Consider the following 19,491-nt stretch of genomic DNA (forward strand, 5'->3'; position numbering starts at 1 on the left):
ATTCTTTTCGTGTTGTCCTTTATTTTTTCCGTTTCTTTGTCATTTTTGTGACAAAAAAGGGGGAGAAATATATGGAGTAAACAGGTGATATTGGCATTGATTTTATATCGATTGGTATCGCTAAGGAAAAGAACAATGGTGCTTGAACGTTTATCTAACGAAAGAGTGAAAGCACAGACTAAGGGGGAGTAACATGTCATATGAATTGGTATAACAAAGACGTTCGGATTGAATATATACCTATATTCCTTAGGGGGAGTAATAGCTTTATTATTATAATGTCAACAACGACATTTTCAAGGATTGAATGTAAGCAGTTTTACTGTGCTGTTAAATCGGGAATCAAGCGGATGTGTAATGAATTCTTGTAATTTGTTTATCCATATGATGTAAGAGTTTTGTCACTAAAATTGACAAAGGGGGAGATTGTTAGAGCATGGATTGGTTGAACCCACCAAGTGTTGGTATGTCAAGTTTGGTTGTCATATTTTAGTGAATCAAAACTCATGTTAAGAATCACTTGATTATGTACAAGAGTCAACTTCGTATAGGTTAGCTTGAAAGTATTAGGACATGAGACATTACAAATATTGCGAAATCTTGAAGATGTGAAGAAGCAAGGAGCTAAAATGACAACAATCATCCTTCCACTTGAGGTTAGTGATACTTGACTTGAACTGTGTCATTCCCTAACATATTTTTCAAGTCGTGCATATTGAAAACATAACTGTAACATATTTTGAACTCTAGATAGACATAGTGTTAAGGAATACAATAAGAGGTTTATTACTTAACCATTAAACTCTGTAGATAAGACATCGCCATATTGTGATTATGTATGGGTATGAGGTGAGGATTTCATCCTAGGGAACAATGTTTACATGTGTTCTAAGGAAGTAAGTTCATAAACTTGTTTGTGAACCGAAAAACAAATTGCCAGGTGTTATTGGTTTTGTTATTTATTGCATATATTATGAACAATCAATATGTGTGATTAAGTATAACCGCTCACAACTTATTTGTGTTCTTGGTAGCACTATTCACAAAGGCCTGACTTATGTATCAATATGACTTTTATTAGTGAAATCGATCTTAAGTAATCATGTGAGATGGTATGATTGGGTTTGTATTTTGTCTGACCAAATATGGGAAAGGGGAACAGATCCTAGTAAGAGGTGCAGTATGTCACAAAGGGGAACCGATCCTTGTATGGGGTGCAACAAGATTTATAGCAAAAAGGGGAACCGATCCTATGGACATGTGCAACATATAAAAGTTAGATACCATATATATGTGGGGAACCAATCCTAGTACCTAGTCAACTGAATTTTGTAAAGCTAGTGTGACTATGCACAGTACTCACATGTAGGTAAAACCGAAACTTGTTTTGGTAGAACCGTTAAACCCATGATTTTTATTGAATGTTGGTTTGATCAATCACATAGTTCTTGAAAATAAGATGAACCAATTCTAAACTTGTTTGGAAGTGTGGCAAATTAGTTTCAAGGTTGTAAGTGTGAAAGAGAACTTACAAAGTAAGGATGTCGACATACTTTGAACATGTGTTGTGAATGTTTATTTCTTTAATTGTTCAAATATATTCCTTAACGGCTAAGGGAAGAGAATCCCAGGATTGAAACATAAGTAAGTTAACGATCTTTTAATTAAGGTTATTAATTTCATTTTGTAGGGAAATTCCAGAATTAGTAATGTGCATTTAATAATTAGATTTTCCGAGAGATTTCGATCATTATTTTTGGACAGAGCATTTCCAGAAATTATGAAAACAGAATTTGTGCTTTAATGAATATCTTGAGAATATTTTCGGTTTTGGAAATTCCTTGGTGTCCAAACTTCCTTTTCTAAAAATAATTGAAGTTTGCCTTTCTAACAAATTGATCCTTCGTAACAACATACTTCCTCTTTTGTTGTTGTCACTGGTGTATCCGCCTATTCGGAGAGGAAAGTAGCCTAATCAGGCGAAATCTCTTACTATCGCTCAGTTTTAAGTCTTCTTTGGGATTGAGAAGCTCTAGTGTGTACCGTTGGTGGGAGACTAGATAATTGCGGTTTATCTTTTTTTTTCGATTGATTTGATTGACTAACAGTGGTTGAAATCTGATTGCACCTAGTTTGTTTATTCTTGAGAATATTCTCTTCTGATATAAGAATCACTCAAACTAGTTCAGAGTTTCGACAGGGATCTTTAGACTGTTGTGAGTTCTAAAGACGATCTTGTGATAATCCATTGTTAACAGACTACGTTCTGTGCGTGATTGATCATAAGAGATTCAAGTGATTGTGTGAAGGTTTTTATTGAAGGTTTAAGAAGATTTGAAAACAAAGAAGATAATGAAGATGTGACTTGGGTTTTATAATCTTTGGTGTGCACAATACTTGTTTTGGTAAAAGAGGATCCAATTAATAATCGGTTTATCCTTGTGGTAGATTGGATTGATTAATTGAGTAGATCGTCATCAACACAAATCTTTGGATTAAGAGTGTTGTTGGATTAATATTAAACGATTACTTCGGTAATTGAACATAAGATAGATCTAAGGACCTGACGAAGGAGTTTATGTAAAGATAAACGTAAGAGCCTTTATCCGACTCACATCACTTGGTTGAATAGAGTTGATACCAAACAGATTTGTTGTTCCTTTACTGTTTGGAATACGAACCTAAGGAATTGTTCCAAGTACGTGACTTATTTATAAGTTGGAGGCGTGGGAATACAGACGGAACTAGGTGAACTATAGGTTTAGTTACTTGGTCTCAACTATACGAAGTTAGGTGTAATTTTGCGTAGCGGCTTAATCCTGAGAGTATTCAATTCTGGACAAGGTCTCGGGGTTTTTCTGCATTTGTGGTTTCCTCGTTAACAAAATCTTGCTGTGTCATTTACTTTTATTTTCCGTATTATAATTATTTTATTATGATTAAAATAAATTACACAAACGTTAATTCCTATTTACTTGATAAGCAATCCTATTGTGTTTGGTTAAGTCCGAACCTTTGTATCAAGTAAACATACTTCGTTGTTGTATTGTCTCGATCTCGTATCCATAGACGATCACACGAAGTGTGAACCGATTAGTTGTTATGTCTCGACTCAGTCCATAGACAATCACTTTCGGAGAAAAGACTTATAGGTAGGAAAAGTTTTAGCTTGAGGTATATTAGGGTACCCTCGCCTTTTTAATAGGTATCAGAGCAGGCTAACATGAAAATATCTAAAAATCTGTGTTTGGTGCGATCCAACCTATAAGAAATGAATCTAATGGATGATTCAGTTAACGTAAGTCAAGATGATAAATATGTTCTTAAAGATAACACCTTCTGTGAATCTACTGACCAGGATGATCTCTACAATGTAGACTCTGGTGATTGGAAGACTTGCCTTCAAATGGAACTTGATGAGATTTCTGAAGATGATGATTCAGAAATTGATCAAGATGTGAAGATGATCTATCTGAATACTCCTCACTACTAGAAGCTGTCTCTATCAAGAAACTATCTTCTTCAGATGTGATTGGTTTTCTTGCTCATCTCAGCAGAGAAAACAGGAAACTGAGAAAAATTTTCTCTGGCTTCTTCTATGGATATCAGACTTCCAGATATCTTCTTAAAGACTACAAAGAAAGTCTTCACTCAAAAACCCTTGAGTTTGAGAATCTCAATAGGAAACATTACTTGTTGAATAAAAAACTTCTTGACACAGAAGCCATGATTAATTCTCAACATTCAACGAGCAACGATCAACATGAGTCTGATTCTGTCAAGAAAAATCCTCTTGAAGACCAGCTTGCTGAGGCTCTTGAAAAAATCAAGATGCTAGATGAAGAAGTTGTGAGGCTGAAAAAGCTTAATGATAGCACAATTAACTTATCTTCCATGTTAGATGCAGGTAGATGTCATGGCGACAAACGAGGATTAGGATTTGATGGGATTGATACTTCATCGATCAACAAAGAAGTACAATTCGTAAAGGCTATCTGTATGTTTACTCCTGAAAATTTACCAGTACATGTGTGCTTGCATGATTCGCCCAAGTGCTCAAGCGAGATTCCAACAGAAAAATTCCCCAAATACAAACAGAGGAAGATTCCATCTAAGAAGCAGTAAATTGACCGAAAGTCTCATAAAGGTAAATCGAAAACCTATACACCTTTCAATAAACATTGTTTTTATTGTAGAGAAAAAGGTCATATGCAAAGGGAGTGTAAAATTCGAAAGATGCAGAATGTTATATCTTTTGTCTCAAAAGAGTTGGACAATTTCACTTCCAAAAACCTCTCAGATCACTATTGTCCAATGAGACAACCGAATTTTTATAAGAATTCAAAATCATATCCAAAAGGAAACAATCCTAAAAGGAAAAATAATGTAAAGGGTAATACCTTTTTCAATAAGGATATGAGATCTGATGTTTCAAAGTGAAAAGATACAGTGTCTCTAGAAATGAAGAACCTTCATTCAAAGTCTACCTACAAATTGATACCAAAATCTGAGATGGTATCAAAAGGAAAGTCATCCAGATCTAAATTGGCCCGTTATCCATAAACAACTCAAGAAGAGAAAGGCTCAATTAAAAAAACTTTTCAACAACGAATATTTGCCTATGTGAGAAGTTTCACACATCTTAGCTCAATAAATTTTGTATACCCATATGAGAGAAAATTTAGAGCATAAGAGGAGCAATTTTTGATGCACAAAATTTCAAAAAGAAATTAAGAAGTTAAAAGCTTGACAAGACAAACACAAATACTTATCAATCAGAGCTTATCTTATTTATTTACGTAGAATACACAACAAACCTAAAATATTCGATCACCATTAATCTCACACATTTCTCAGCTTCCCTCCTACAGATCGACTCATCCTCTCTTGTGACCGAATTTACTCTGAAACGACCATTGTCTTGGTTTAGGCCGGATTCCTACAGATTGATCTCTCGAACTTAAAGCACTTCCTTCTTGCAGTGCATCTGTGTGAGGTTAAGAATTTTGCTCGGTTCAAGGAGTCTCCTTCGTACGGTCGTCTCCTCAATTCCTTAAAAACTAGCAAATCGCTTTTCCCCATCTAAAGATTGGCGACCACAGTGAGAGATCATTCTCTCGGTTGCAATCTCAATTCTCACAAATATGGTCGGTCTTAGGTCTGGTTCAGTTACTAATACGGGTTCAACACCCAACCCCAATATTGCAAGCTCTAGTGGTGCTGCCAACACCACTCCTCCGACGCAACCTGCCACTACCAGTCCTCCCGCGCAACCTGCTACTGTTACTCCTCTGGCACAACCTGCCACCACTACTCCTCCAAGCGCTCCGGTGATCACCCCTGCAAGTGACAACACTGGCGCCATCAACAATCCATTCTTTGGTCGGTCTCCTGAAGAAATCAGAGAAAATTCACCTATCATTGGTGATCTCATGAAGGTGCAAGAGACTCTTGCCAAAAATCAGACTGACATGGTTGCTACTCAGAAATAATTATGCAATTATCTCAAGACTCTTACAGACAAGATATCAGAGAAAACTCAGGAGAAAGGAAAAGCTAAGGAAACATCTTCCAGTGCTGATCTTGAAGTCACTCCAATCCATGTAGTAGATAATGAAGAAGTTCCTAAAGATAAAGCCGCAGACAATCTTCCAGCGAAGGAACAATCCAGTTTCATCACCCGTGAAGACTTGGAGCGCCTCTTGGAGGACTGTGGAAAAGATAAAACTTCATTTGTCCATCGTCACCGACCTCCATACCCTGCTGCTACACAAAGGATTCCTCTACAAAAATATTATACTTCTCCAACATTCACACTTTATGATGGAACATGCAATGCAAGAGAACATGTTTCCCGTTTTCTGGAGGCATTGGGCGAACATGAGCACAACCATGTTGTTCGTCTGAAGAAATTTTCAAAATCTTTGAAAGGAAGGGCATATACCTGGTACAATAACATCACACCAGGAAGTATTACTAGTTGGGGAGAAATGATTAATGCTTTCTACAAAAAATATTTATTCGTCTCAGAGCAAATCACCCTCTCTGATCTCGGAAGGATGGTTCAAAGGAGCAATGAACATCCTAATGATTATGCGAAAAGGTTCAGAGTTCAAGCTCTGGACTGTCATGATCCAAATGTCACAGAACAACAACTCGTGGACTTGTGAATCAATGGAATGATCCCGGTCTACAGATCTTTATTGGAAAATCTCAGGTTCCAGACTTTCTCATAAATTCATGAAGCGGCTAAAAGATCTGCAACTACTGCACCTGCTTTACTGGAAAGAGCAAAGTCCGCAAGATCGAGGAACCTCGAAGTAGGCGACACCTAGTCAACAATCATTACAATCTCCAGCCTTCAAAAACATTGTTGCTGAAAGGAATGAAAGGAAAGCCGAGACACATCATCGAAGCGTTTCTTCAACATCCCAGGATCATCTGAAGGCGCAAACAAAAGATAACCAATCATGAAATGCACAAACCTCGACCCGGCATCAACGAATAGGTAAATGATCATACAGACTCAAACTTCCCTCTTCTCATGAAGGAGTGATCGAGTTACTGGAAGTCTGGGTTCAAGATGGTGCAATCAAATTGTCGTTCATCAGGAGAGAGAGCCAACTGAAGAAGAAATAGAGAATCTCAGATATTGTCGCCTTCATAGGTTCTTCAATCATCCAACAAGTGACTGCAATATTTTGAAGCGCATGTTCAAAGAGAAGGTCGATCCAGGAGAGCTTCAACTAAAGACTGAAGGAGGGCACAAAGATCCTCTCTCAATCAGAACCTCAATCTCTCTGAGCAATCATTCAACGAAGCAGTTCAATCCTTGGTCGAACATATACGTGAATTGCTCTATCTGTCTAAAGCACAAAAGAAAGACATGTTCACAGCACTGAAACACAGCGTGTAAAATGTCTGTCCATCTCAGAAATATTCCATGAACCCTCAGCCGGAGATGCACGACTGGGGACTGCTTACCACATTCCATCTCAGAGGAAATGAATTCGGAAGAATGATCGATACTGACACCGCCATCAACGTCATTCCACTGAAAACCCCCAGAGCCACAGGAATCACTCGAAAAGAATCTATTCGTGATCCCATCTCAATCAGAGACCTTGAATGAACGCTCGGAAATATTTATGGCTACATCACTCTCAAAGTGAACATAAGTTCAACCTGGACAAAAACCAAGTTTCACATAATCAGGAAGATCCAGGATATGACATGTTTTTCAGACGAGCGTGGATCCACGCTAAAAATATGGGTACTGACAAAGCGCTTTTGGTTGTACATCTCTCCAACAAAGAAAGTTCTGATCCAGAAGATTTGGCGGACATTCCATCATCAAATCACTTGGGGAATTTTGAACTTTGACGAGGTTAACGCAAGAACCTGCAAAAGATGCATAGACATTCATCAAGAAGTTCCGCACTCAGGCAAGTGTCATTCCTTTCATGTTTATGTCATTTATTTCCTCACATGCTATCCTAGCATGGGGACTTGTTTCCAGCATATTGCAAGACGAATGGTAGATTTACCGCATTAGTATTTTACCAAGTGGTTGAATCTGACATTTCTCCGAATCGAACACTGAGACATTCATTACTGAGATGATGTCCAAGCCTGGCAAATAACGCTTTGGACGTAGCCTTGCAGGAGTGTTCATGTGTGCCACAAAATCAGAAAGCTCTGATGTCTGCACAAGTGTTGAATCCCATTACTGCAACGAAAGGAGTGTTGAATCAACAGAAGATATTCAGGGCCGAGATGATCAAACCTAAGATCTCAAGGGATATGACGCTTCAACGCTCAATCATCTAAGAATCCTTCAAATTGTACTCCTAATAAAAGAGTACACCTTCTATAATGGCGCCTCTAGCTTCAGCACAAATATCTCGACGATGACACACCGATTCAACACCATTACGATCAAAGTGTAACTGAATTTATCCCATGATAAGACTTCTGAAGAAGATGCAAGATCATTCATCCATGGATGACACAAACTCCTTCAACATACACCGGGGACTTGATCTTATTGGAGAAATCAATTCTATTTCAATAAATGTTATCCACATAACAAGTTATTGCACCCTGATGTGATTATATGAAACTTCATCAATGGGTATCTCTACATCACAATCCCCTGCACGACTGAGGAACTTCTTCTCTTCACCGATCACATCCAGAATGGAAACTGCCGCTGCTATCTACCGCAACAACATCGATTCCCTGACAAGGCACTTCACAGTAAAGGCTCACTGGATGAGGGAGTAAAGACTATGTCGATAATCATGGATCTATCCTTTTCGGTCTCTGGAGCAACTCCGACCATAGTATCGGTATCAACAAGCATTTCTGGAGAAAATTCTATCGTGATCCAGCATCAACGACGGTCTCAGGGGCAACATTCTCATGACCAGCTTCATCAACTATCCGTTCTCTGAAGTGTTACTCGATGGATCAAACTTCTCCAAGCACTAATGATTCATGTCAAGGTATGTATACATGAAATATATTCACATGGAAGTCTTTCTGAAGCTTGCACAACAGGCGGGCACAATCTCAAGTCTTCTACAAGATGTTCTCATCGCCTCTACAAATGAGATACAACATACTGCAGCCCATGGGTTTACAAAAATGTACCAATAAGTGAGGAATGAGACAATACTTCCTTAACAAAAGATGTTCGTCTATGTCTCTTCTACAACATACCAAAAGGGCGTATCAATCGAACATACGAGCTGAAAGATAAGGCCTTTACCGTCAGGTCTACGAAATCTGAAAAATTTATACGGGATTACAAATTACAAATGTGCATACTTCGTTGTCTGACCTCTACAACTCCAAATTGAGTGATTATTTTCTCATGTGATAACTCAGTCTCTTAGCTTCAAAAGTTGGGGTCAAGCATAAAATTCCGACGTCGTATGAGGTCCCTACATCTTCCAGAGCATACAACATGCAAGCAGCAATTCTTAGACGGGATTCATAACTTCCACAGTCGATCGGTGTCCATCGGGTCTTTCCACTAAGTACTTTATCAAGGTACCTCCAATTTTGACCACTTAGGTATTTACATCAATTTTTATACCTAGGTCCTCTATCCAAGGCTTGCCAGAAGAAGAGAAAACGAAAAGGATAGATTTAACAAAATACTGGGACTGACGGTCCACTGATCATGACGATCAGTTTCACAGTCCAAGACCCGTGGAAACAGACTCTCATGTGCTAATCATTCATCATAAAAGGAATGATACCACCTAGACATGAAACCATGGTCATTACACCACCCCTCTTGAGAGCAACCTCAGTCATGGTCTCGTGACCAGGGTTTCAGAAGTGATGTTTCTACGAATGGCAAAAACAAAATGGCTTCAAGCACCATGCTCATGTATCAATCAAGGGGTCATGATATCAAATGAATCAATGTCATTGAAATCCTTCACCAACCGGTCAAGACACAAGCGAATGGTCCAAATACACAACAAGAGTGTTTTACAACAAGCTCGTCTGAGATGATTTTACACTGTCCCGCACAAAGAAGCGAGCTGGAGATACTGGTGAAGAATCTAGGTATGGTTCATATACCATTCTCTTAGTATGGATGTCCGCTACAACATATCCAAAATTCACAGTAATTGGAGAAACGAGCAAAGAGATGTCACTAGTAGAAAAGTGACATTTAGTAACAGTTCAAACTTTTATAAAGTAACAGTTCGTAAAATGCCTGTTACTAAATGTTAGATAGTTAAATAACAGTAACACTTTCGTAAGAACTTTTACATAATGCCATCCAGGTTGTATATTGTAACTGTTTTTATAGTAAGTGTTACTATATACCCATGTTACTGTAACATATATCGTATGTTGACATTACCATTACAGTTCTTTAAACCAATTGTTATTATATACCTATGTTACCATAACATATTTAATATGTCACCGTAGTTGGAATTATCGTAACATTTTTTAAACTAAATGTTACTATATATCTATGTTACTGCGACATGTTTAATAGGTTACCATAGTTGACATTATCGTGACATTTCTGTAAATTATTTATTTGTATAACTAGTTTTTGGGTGTCCGGTTCAAAAAAATAACTACTTATGGACTGACATTAATTTAACATCTTGATTTAGTTCTAAGCACGAGATCTAGCCATGGCTCGTACTGATGGTTACCTAAGGTTTGAAAAAAAAATCGAATATAATACAAAATAATAAACAAGTTGTAAAAATATGTAGGAATATTAAAAATAAATTGTGTTGTAGTTGCGTGGTGTGACGACGAAGGTGGTGGAGATATAGTTTACTGTCTAATGAGAGTAAATATTTTATTTGGATAACATTAAACAAAAGAAAAACATGGAAGAGTGGTTCAAGAGTTATAATTAATGCAATAGGTATCAAGGTCGAATCTTGTGAAGTGTACTTTTATAGAATTTATATTTCATGTCCAAGAAGACCAACTCATGGTAGTGGACGCGGCGTACATGGTGGTGACGGTTGTGGAGATGCTAGTGTTGATGGTTGTGGCAGTGCTGGTGGTGGAGGTAGTGGTGGCGCTAGAGGTGGAGGTGATGGTAGTCAATAAAAACTGTCAGTTTTTATGACAGTTTCAATAAAAACTGTTACGGTTACTCAAACAATAACAATAGTTTGTTCCCAAACATGTTACAATAAAATGCTAACAGTAACGGTTTTATGTAAAATAGTTACAGCAGAAATTATTCAGTAACATATATTTTATAAAGTGTTACTGAAAACTACCAGCAGTAATAGTTTTAGAATTTATGAGTCATTTTTCAATAGCCTTTCCGTAACAGGTTTTATAAAATTTCCGTAACAAGGGCTTTAGTAACACCGCAGAAAATACTAAAACTGTTACGGAAATAATACAGTAACAGTTTTAACTGTTGCGGATCATCATTTTTCTACTAGCGTGTGTCCAAAACATTGGACTACATGCCAGCTGAAAATTTTCTGGAAATCTCCTGGAAGTTTACTATTTCGCCTATTTTGGCCCCTAAACATGGTCAAAACTCGAAAAGATTCTTCAATAAGGCTTGGAAATTTTCTGAGGATGAAAAAACATGGGTAGACCGCGAAAATCCGACATCGGACGAAGATTCTACAGCGTTTTTACTGAAAGACCGACTTCTGAATTTTCTTATGATGAATTATGACGAAATTCTTCGTCCATCCACATCTGAATCAGTATCTACACCATCAACACAAAGCCTGACTTCATCTTCAGCCGATAGTCTCATTTGCTGAAGTCGGCGGTGCTTCTACTGATAAGGGACGACTCCCAAATGATCGAGAGACATACAAAGTACCAGTTTTCCAGTGTCTCTGAAAGGTTGATTCACCTCGGCATGAACATCTGCAGAAGTCTTCATCTTTGACTTGATATTTCTGGAGTGTTCGCCGGAAGAGCCAGAAGGGTGGTTGTAACCAGAAGTCACAAACACGCAACAAAAATGGTAACAATCCAACTCTTACCTATTTAAAATTTCACTAGTTGTAGTGATTATAACGTCAGAATTTCGAAAACTTGCTCGTTCCTTCAAACCTGCAAAGACGAGCAAAATTCATTACTCAAAATCATGACTTGATTTTCACAAAACCATGAATAACCCACGTGAATTTTAACATCCACTGGTTTTTCAAAAATTGGACAGACGTCCATTCTACAATTGTGAAAACTTACATACAGACATTATTTCACCATGTATAATTATCTACTTTCAAACGTTTGTTCAAAATCAAAACATTGATTTTACAAAAAATACGTTTTAACGTGAAATTCACGTAAATTTGAAAAACATATATATATATATATATATTTGCTTCCTCGAGAGTATATTTTCAAAATTTTGTGAAAGCTTACATATTGAAAATAAATTTTTCATGAAAGCTCATGGACAAATTATTTACTAACAGACGCACGTCTATTCAAAAAAAAAAAACTTTTTCTCTCGTACAAGCATCCACCTATGAAAAGAGAGTTTATTAAAATCTCACATATTTAAAAAAAAAATCTCTCCTACATTAGGGGTTATTGCTAGTTTCTTAAACTAACGATCGTATGTTAGTTCCTAAAACTAGGGTTTTTACAAAACTCACGTCTATACATGCATATGTGTATATAATTTTAACATGAACAACTCATGAACAATTTATCAACTTCTGAAAAATAAATAAAAAAAAGAGCGGTGCTACACCAATCTACGCTCGTTAAATGATGCTCTGTCATGCTACTGGGATCTTCGTTCAAGCCATGGTTCGCTCGTATAATCGAAAATCCGGTAACATTCTATCTTACGACTAAGTTCAATTACTTATTTCGTCTGTAACTAAAATCACCATCCAGTGATGACTGAGGAACATGATTGTCCCTCACTAAGCAGGGGACTTAATGTAGATGGTGGATTTTCAACAAGGGATAAAATCGTAAAACCATAATTATACACGCTCCTGATCCAACAATCAGATGAGTATTGAGGTTCATGTCTCTCATCGAAGCATGAAAGCTCATTCCACAAGAATCTCTGACTGAGAATACTATCTATCAGAGTATATGTAGATGTGTAGTCTCTCAGCTGATGCAACGACATAGCTCATGAATACTGAGCAATTTTAGTAATTAATTCTATATAGAATCGAAAGATTAGACCGCTCCTAGACAGCTTGCCTGCTAGTATAGAGCAATAACGTCTTCAAGATGTAACAATGTTTTCCCAGACTATATAAAGGAAATATGACGCTTCAACAAGGTCATATTACTCAATTATCAGATAATTAATGCTCCTAGACAGCATGCCTGCTAGTATAGAGCCATCAATTAATTATCTCTAATCCTTAAATTCATTAACAGAATACTCAGAAATATTCTACGTTCTTCATAATATTTCGTTATTTCAATTTGTGGTTCTTCCCAGCAGAACTCCATGGGTTAGTAATAAATATTCAACGTACGGGCATCTGAGCAACTATTGAGTAAGCCCCGACTAAAATGGTGCAAGTGTACTCAGCAATAATACACTACCGAGCACCCGAATGCACGAACGAGCATTCCAAAATATGAAGGAATGATGAACCTATGCAAAATAGGAACAAAATAATAAAATATTAATCAATACGCTGGTAGACTGGGCCCACTGGACGATTGTGCGGCGGTCAGTCCCACGCCCAATTCTATATTTTATTATTTTCCTTGATCTCATGAAAATCCCTTCAGTTGAACACATATCTTTCGTTTTAAGGAAACTCCTCAGTTTCATGGTGTTTCATTCGCATCAAAGAAGTAATATAAAATTGGGAAAGGTGTCGTGGGACCGTGTCTACTAGCCCGCCGGCTATGCCCTAGTCGTGTCCGGTCCCACACCTCATGATTCCTTATTATTTTATTATTATATCCCTCATCTCATGAAAACTCCTTAATTTCATGATATTTTCTTCAAGTCATAAAAAATAATATAAAATTAGGGAAAGCTCACGGGACCGGGCCCTAGCCGGCCGACCATGCCCAAGCCAGTCCCATACGCCCTTATTTTATTATTATTAATATTATTTGTTTCCTTCATCTCATGGAAACTCCTTCACTTCAAGTAAAACTCCTTTTATTTCAACAAACTCCTTGATTTCATGGTATTTCCCTAAAATCATGAAAAAATACAATAAAACTAGGAAAAGTGCTATGGGACCGGGCTCATTGGCCGGCTGGCCATGCCTTGGCCATAGCCGGTCCCATACTTCATGATTCCTTCATTTTATTATTATTTTTCCTTCATCTCATGAAGTTTTCCTCAGTTTCAGCAAAATTCCTAATTTCTTCATGTTTTCTCAAATGATTGCTCAAACGCACATCAGAAAATATCTAAATTCTCAAGACTGAGACACGAACACTTTGGTGACACGAGCATACTACCTTGACCGACCAAGGTTGGCTCTTTGTCTTGCAAGAAGCCAGTTCCATATATTATCATCATTTGATCTAATTTGTTCATATTAGGTTCAAACTCTTCTAAACAATTTTGGAACTTCATAAAACGACCGTCACACGGTCCGGTGATCAACCAGGGCCGGGTTCATGACCCCTTGGTCGGTCCCTAATCTCTTCACCTAAAACTCAGACGAGCATTATTTTAATAAATAATTAAATCAACATTTAATCGTCCTTTCATCAACTGGTCTTCAAGAGACTTTGGTATTTTTGCTCACTTGAGCATCTGGGCGCTACATGGTCGATTCATCATCCCATGTAGCCGGTCCCTCCTTCACTCCATGGATGATTTTCAATAAATCATCAGTTAATCATCAATCCATCAATTGATCGAAATTAGGGTTTCGAATCCAAGGTTCATAACTCTAGATTCAAACACTAATAATTTCGTGTTATCCCATGATCAACACTTTAAATTGATTATACTCGGTTCAGCCGCCAGTATTTTAAATTAATATTTATTTTGGTCCTGCTACCAACAATTCATCAAACGACCAACATTTGCTCAGATGAGCAATATTTTCTCAGACTAAGGAATATTGGTTCAACTATCAATATTCAACAATCCATCGAATGAGCAATATTTGCTCACCTTAACTATCAACATTTACTTGAGAATCATACCTCTGTCTCAGCAGACACGTTCAATTCATGAGTCTTAAAACGTTTTCAAATCACGTTCAACTCAGCAATACAAGGACTCATCGTCCCATGAAGTTAGCAACTAACTAACTAAATACATGTCTGCCTTGCAGACTCCACAATCACACGAGACATCAATCGTGTTACATGAGGGGATATTAACTAGGGTTTTGGTCTGGCAGTCTACTACACGTGTATTCATACACACGATGAGAATGTGGCAAGTCGTGCAATCAGTTGAAGAAGTTAACAAAGTAGTGGGTAGAAAATCAACCAAGTCTCTGCACAATGAGCAACTGGTTTTAACACGATTTCCACTTCCCCACTCTTTGACTCCAACAACTGTCACACTTCATGGGATCAAGGTGTTTACAATTCTAGAAATATAAATAAGTCTCTGAATCATGATTGAAAAGAAGACAATCTTTCATCAAACAGACAACACGAGATTAACAACTCAACGTCAAAGTAATTACTCTCAACAGAGCAAATTCAATTAATCAGAGCTTATCTTATTTATTTACGCAGATACACAACACACCTACAATCTTCGATCACCATTGATCTCACACATTTCTCAGCTTCCCTCCTACAGATCGACCCATCCTCTCTTGTGACCGAATTGACTCTAGAACTGCCATTGTCTTGGTTTAGGCCGGAGTCCTACAGATTGATCTCTCGAACTTAAAGCACTCCCTTCTTGCTGTGCATCTGTGTGAGGTTAAGCATTTCGATCGGTTCAAGGAGTCTCCTTCGTATGATCATCTCCTCAATTCCGTAAAAACCTGCAAATCGTTTTTCCCCATCTATAAATAGCAACACTTGTTGTTTTTGTCTTCATCAGAATCATAATTGTCAGACATCTCATCAAGTGTTGCAGCAAGACCTTTGTTCCCAGTGTATTTTCTACGATTTGGGCACTCGTTTGCAAAATGACCAAATCCCTTAACTTAAAGCACTGAGGCATATCCTCGTCATCATTTTCATCAGTGTCCCTGTTTTTAGAAGGAATACGATTATGAGGTTTGACTGATGCTTTAGGCTTATATCTGGTGAACCATTTACTTCTCTTCAATAGAAGATCTCTAAACTGTCTTGTGATCATCGAGACCGATTTGTCAAGATCTTCATCTGATGAATCAGTCTCAAAGTGATCGTCTTCAGAGATATACACTTTTTTACTTTTATCAAGTAATTTTGTGTCTTTTAGTGCTTTGAACGTAACATCCTTAGATTTGGATGAATGCTCGTGATCAAATATCTTAAGCTTCCCAACCAGCGTATTTCTGGAGATATTATCAAGGTTATTTCCCTCAACGATTGCATGCTTCTTAGAGTTGTATCTAGATGGCAGCGAATAGTCCGATAGTCTTACCCAATGCAAAAGATCCATTAACAATTTCAGACCCTTTGTGATTAAACTCATCAAATGAATCTTCATCTTCCATAGAAAGGTTTTCCCAATCAAAATTAAGGTTTTAAATCCTAGCTTCCTTTTCACTGGTATTACCTTCGAATATGGTTTCTTAGATATCCCACGCATCTTTAGACCTAGTGCAATTTGACACATGGTGCTGAAGATTTGGGGTAATGGCATGCCTGATGGCATTCAAACCGTCGGAATTTTGCTTTGCAGCAAGTATCTCGGCAGGACTGTATTCACCAATATTCTTGGGAACGTTTACATTTTCTAATGCCACAATGGGAGCATCATAGACATTAACTACATATACCCATGATTGAAAATCACGTGCTTGAAGAAAAGATCGCATAATAATTTTTCACCATAAGTAATTAGAGCCATCGAAGACTGGTGGTACATTAATAGAGATAACACCTCTGTCCATAGAGTCAGATCGCCATAAACACAGACTTGTAAGGTCTTAAACATGTTTTCCTGCTCTGATACCAATTGAAAAAGCGGGGGTACACCAACCTCACCCAATATTTCGATTAGAAATATGTATGGACTAACTCCAATATACTTTCAATAGAATCAACTAGACTCAGTCTTAATAAAGTATATCAAAGAGTTATAATATCTCTATTTCACAATGTAATCAGCAAACCAAACAGATAGAAATCCGTGAGCCTGATTATTATGTGAAATAAGTTGAACGGTACCAAAGACCAATGTTCAAGTGTGAATCAATGTAAATAAACAACCAAAGTTTGGATATTATAATTGATTGATCTTAACACACAACCTGTGATATTTCAATTGTATAACAAAATACAATGCGTAATAGAAATAACACAGACACCAGATATTTTGTTAACAAGGAAACCGCAAATGCAGAAAACCCCGTGACCTAGTCCAGATTGAACACCACACTGTATTAAGCCATTAAAGACACTAGCCTACTACAAACTAACTTCAGTCTGGACTGTAGTTGAACCCTAATCAATCTCACACTAATTCAAGGTACAGTTGTGCTCCTTACGTCTCTGATCCCAGCAGGATACTATGCACTTGATTCTCTTAGATGATCTCACCCACAACTAAGAGTTGCTACGACCCAAAGTCGAAGACTTCAATAAAAAAAAATTTGTATCACACATAAAAGTCTATGATGATAGATAAATCTGTCTCCCATAAATAAACCAATGAGTTTTGTTCCGTCTTTTGATAAATCAAGGTGAACATGAACTAATTGATAACCCGGACTTATATTCCCGAAGAACAACCTAGTATTATCAATCACCTCACAATATTCTAAATCGCATGGTAGCGAAACTAGATATTGTGGAATCATAAACGATGAGACGAAGATGTTTGTGATTTCTTTTTATCTTGCCCTATCGAAGATATAATCTCAAGTCAATTATTCAATTGAACTCGTAAAATAGAAAAGGGCAAGATCAGATCGCTCAACTACAAGAAAGTAGTTTCTTTTGGCTTCACAATCTCGACTCTAGCAAAAACAATTAGTATCACACAGGAGGTGTGGGGATCAGTTTTTCCAGTTGTTAGATGTCTCCTTTATATAGTTTTCAAATCAGGGTTTGCAATCCAAGTTACCTTGGTAACAAAGCATTCAATATTCACCGTTAGATGAAAAAACTGATTCAACCAAGCTAATATCTTTCAACCGTTAGATCAAAACTTAGCTTGTCACACACAAATGAAATGTATTTATTTAGGTTTGAGTAACCGTACCTAAACGTGTACACTTAGTTGGTTCACAAATAGTTAACCAATGGTTAGCCATATGAGCACTTTCATATTAACCGTATTCATCTTTCTCATAACTAGGTCAAATGACTCATAAGAACTAGTTGAATAGTTGTTCAATTGCTTAGGTATTCATAGACACAATTGAAACAAAATCGGTTTGATTCACTTGAATCAATTCATGAACAATATAGCCACGATTTGCAAAGATTGCATTCCTTATAATTTATTGTTTTAAGCTCATGAAACTACCAATTTGAGAAATAACCAGCTTGGGTACGCGAACGGGTATGCGTACCTTGGCTACCGGATTTAAGTTTACAAAGTCAGAAATTTTCGGTTCGAAACCTTTCGTGGGTACACGTATGGGTATGCGTACCTAAGGTGACTGATTTACTAGTTTGCAAACTTACAAACTCAGCAGAAATTTTCGGTATGAAAACTTCCGCAGGTACGCGCACTCAACCTGTCTTCTTCACCAATACCGCATGCACACATATGCACACACTTGGTTTCCGGCACATGGATTAATACACTAATGTGCGAACACTATTATATATGCTTATATCCGTAGTTGGTAATCTCAACTCTACATTTCAATCATTGAAACATTCTTTTATAATGTTATAACAATCGTTATTCACGATTATTGTCATCAAAGTTATTTTCAAGATTGAAACGTCATCATGACTTTCGTCATGGGTAAAGATGAAAATGGTTAAAGCAAAAGCTCACCAACACATATTTCGAGAAAAAGATATGCGAGTAAACTCGGCTCGAAATAGCAAATGTGTATGTATGAAAATTATCATACTTATACGAATTTGTCTCAAGAGTATGAGATATAATAGAATTTTGAGTGACAGATAAGTTCAAATATCCACATACTTTTTTTTGTCGGATGAAGTTCCACTTATTCCTCGAGTAGTTCTTCGTCTTCGTAAAATGATCGCCATTGAGTCTGGAGCTCAACTGCATTTAACTATCCTAGACCGAGACTTAGTCATAAGTAAACTAGAAATCAAGACATATAGTTTTGATCACTAATATTGACAAACATGCTTGAGATAGCAACGCATGCGAGTTCGACCGAGAATTGCTCTAACAATGACGATTCATATCTTCACATGAAAATCCCTTGAACTTTGGTAGATGATGAAGTAGATTCGACTTCAGCTCCACCTGGTTAGTGATTGTAATGCACAATGGTTGCGAATCTAAGCATGGATATGTCAACTCTCGCGGCTTCCTCTCCTGAGGCGGATGAGGTGGGTTTGCAACGTTTACCATCTCCTCTGAAGCTTCTTGTTGCGTTTGCTGACGTGCTTGTACGTCGTACCGTTTTCCTAAGAGTTTGAATACCGCACCTATGATAATCCCGATCTCTCGGTGCCAGAGATTAAGTACCTGAAACCACAAATCTAGAAAACAAAAATTAAATACTAAAAAGGAAATATAAAAAATGAAACTAAAAGAAATAACAACTAAAGCTACCGACTGCACCCGGCAGCGACACCAAAATTTTGATGGTTGTTGTAAGTGCAATCAAATTAAATCACTTATTTCCACACAATTAACTGGTGATATAATGGAAGCAAGGATCGTTCCCACAAAGAGAAGTGAGTTTTAGTTGTCAAAATGTCACAGGGGGG

Source organism: Papaver somniferum, chromosome 5 (genome assembly GCF_003573695.1).
Source record: "Papaver somniferum cultivar HN1 chromosome 5, ASM357369v1, whole genome shotgun sequence".
Classification (NCBI taxonomy): Eukaryota; Viridiplantae; Streptophyta; class Magnoliopsida; order Ranunculales; family Papaveraceae; genus Papaver; species Papaver somniferum.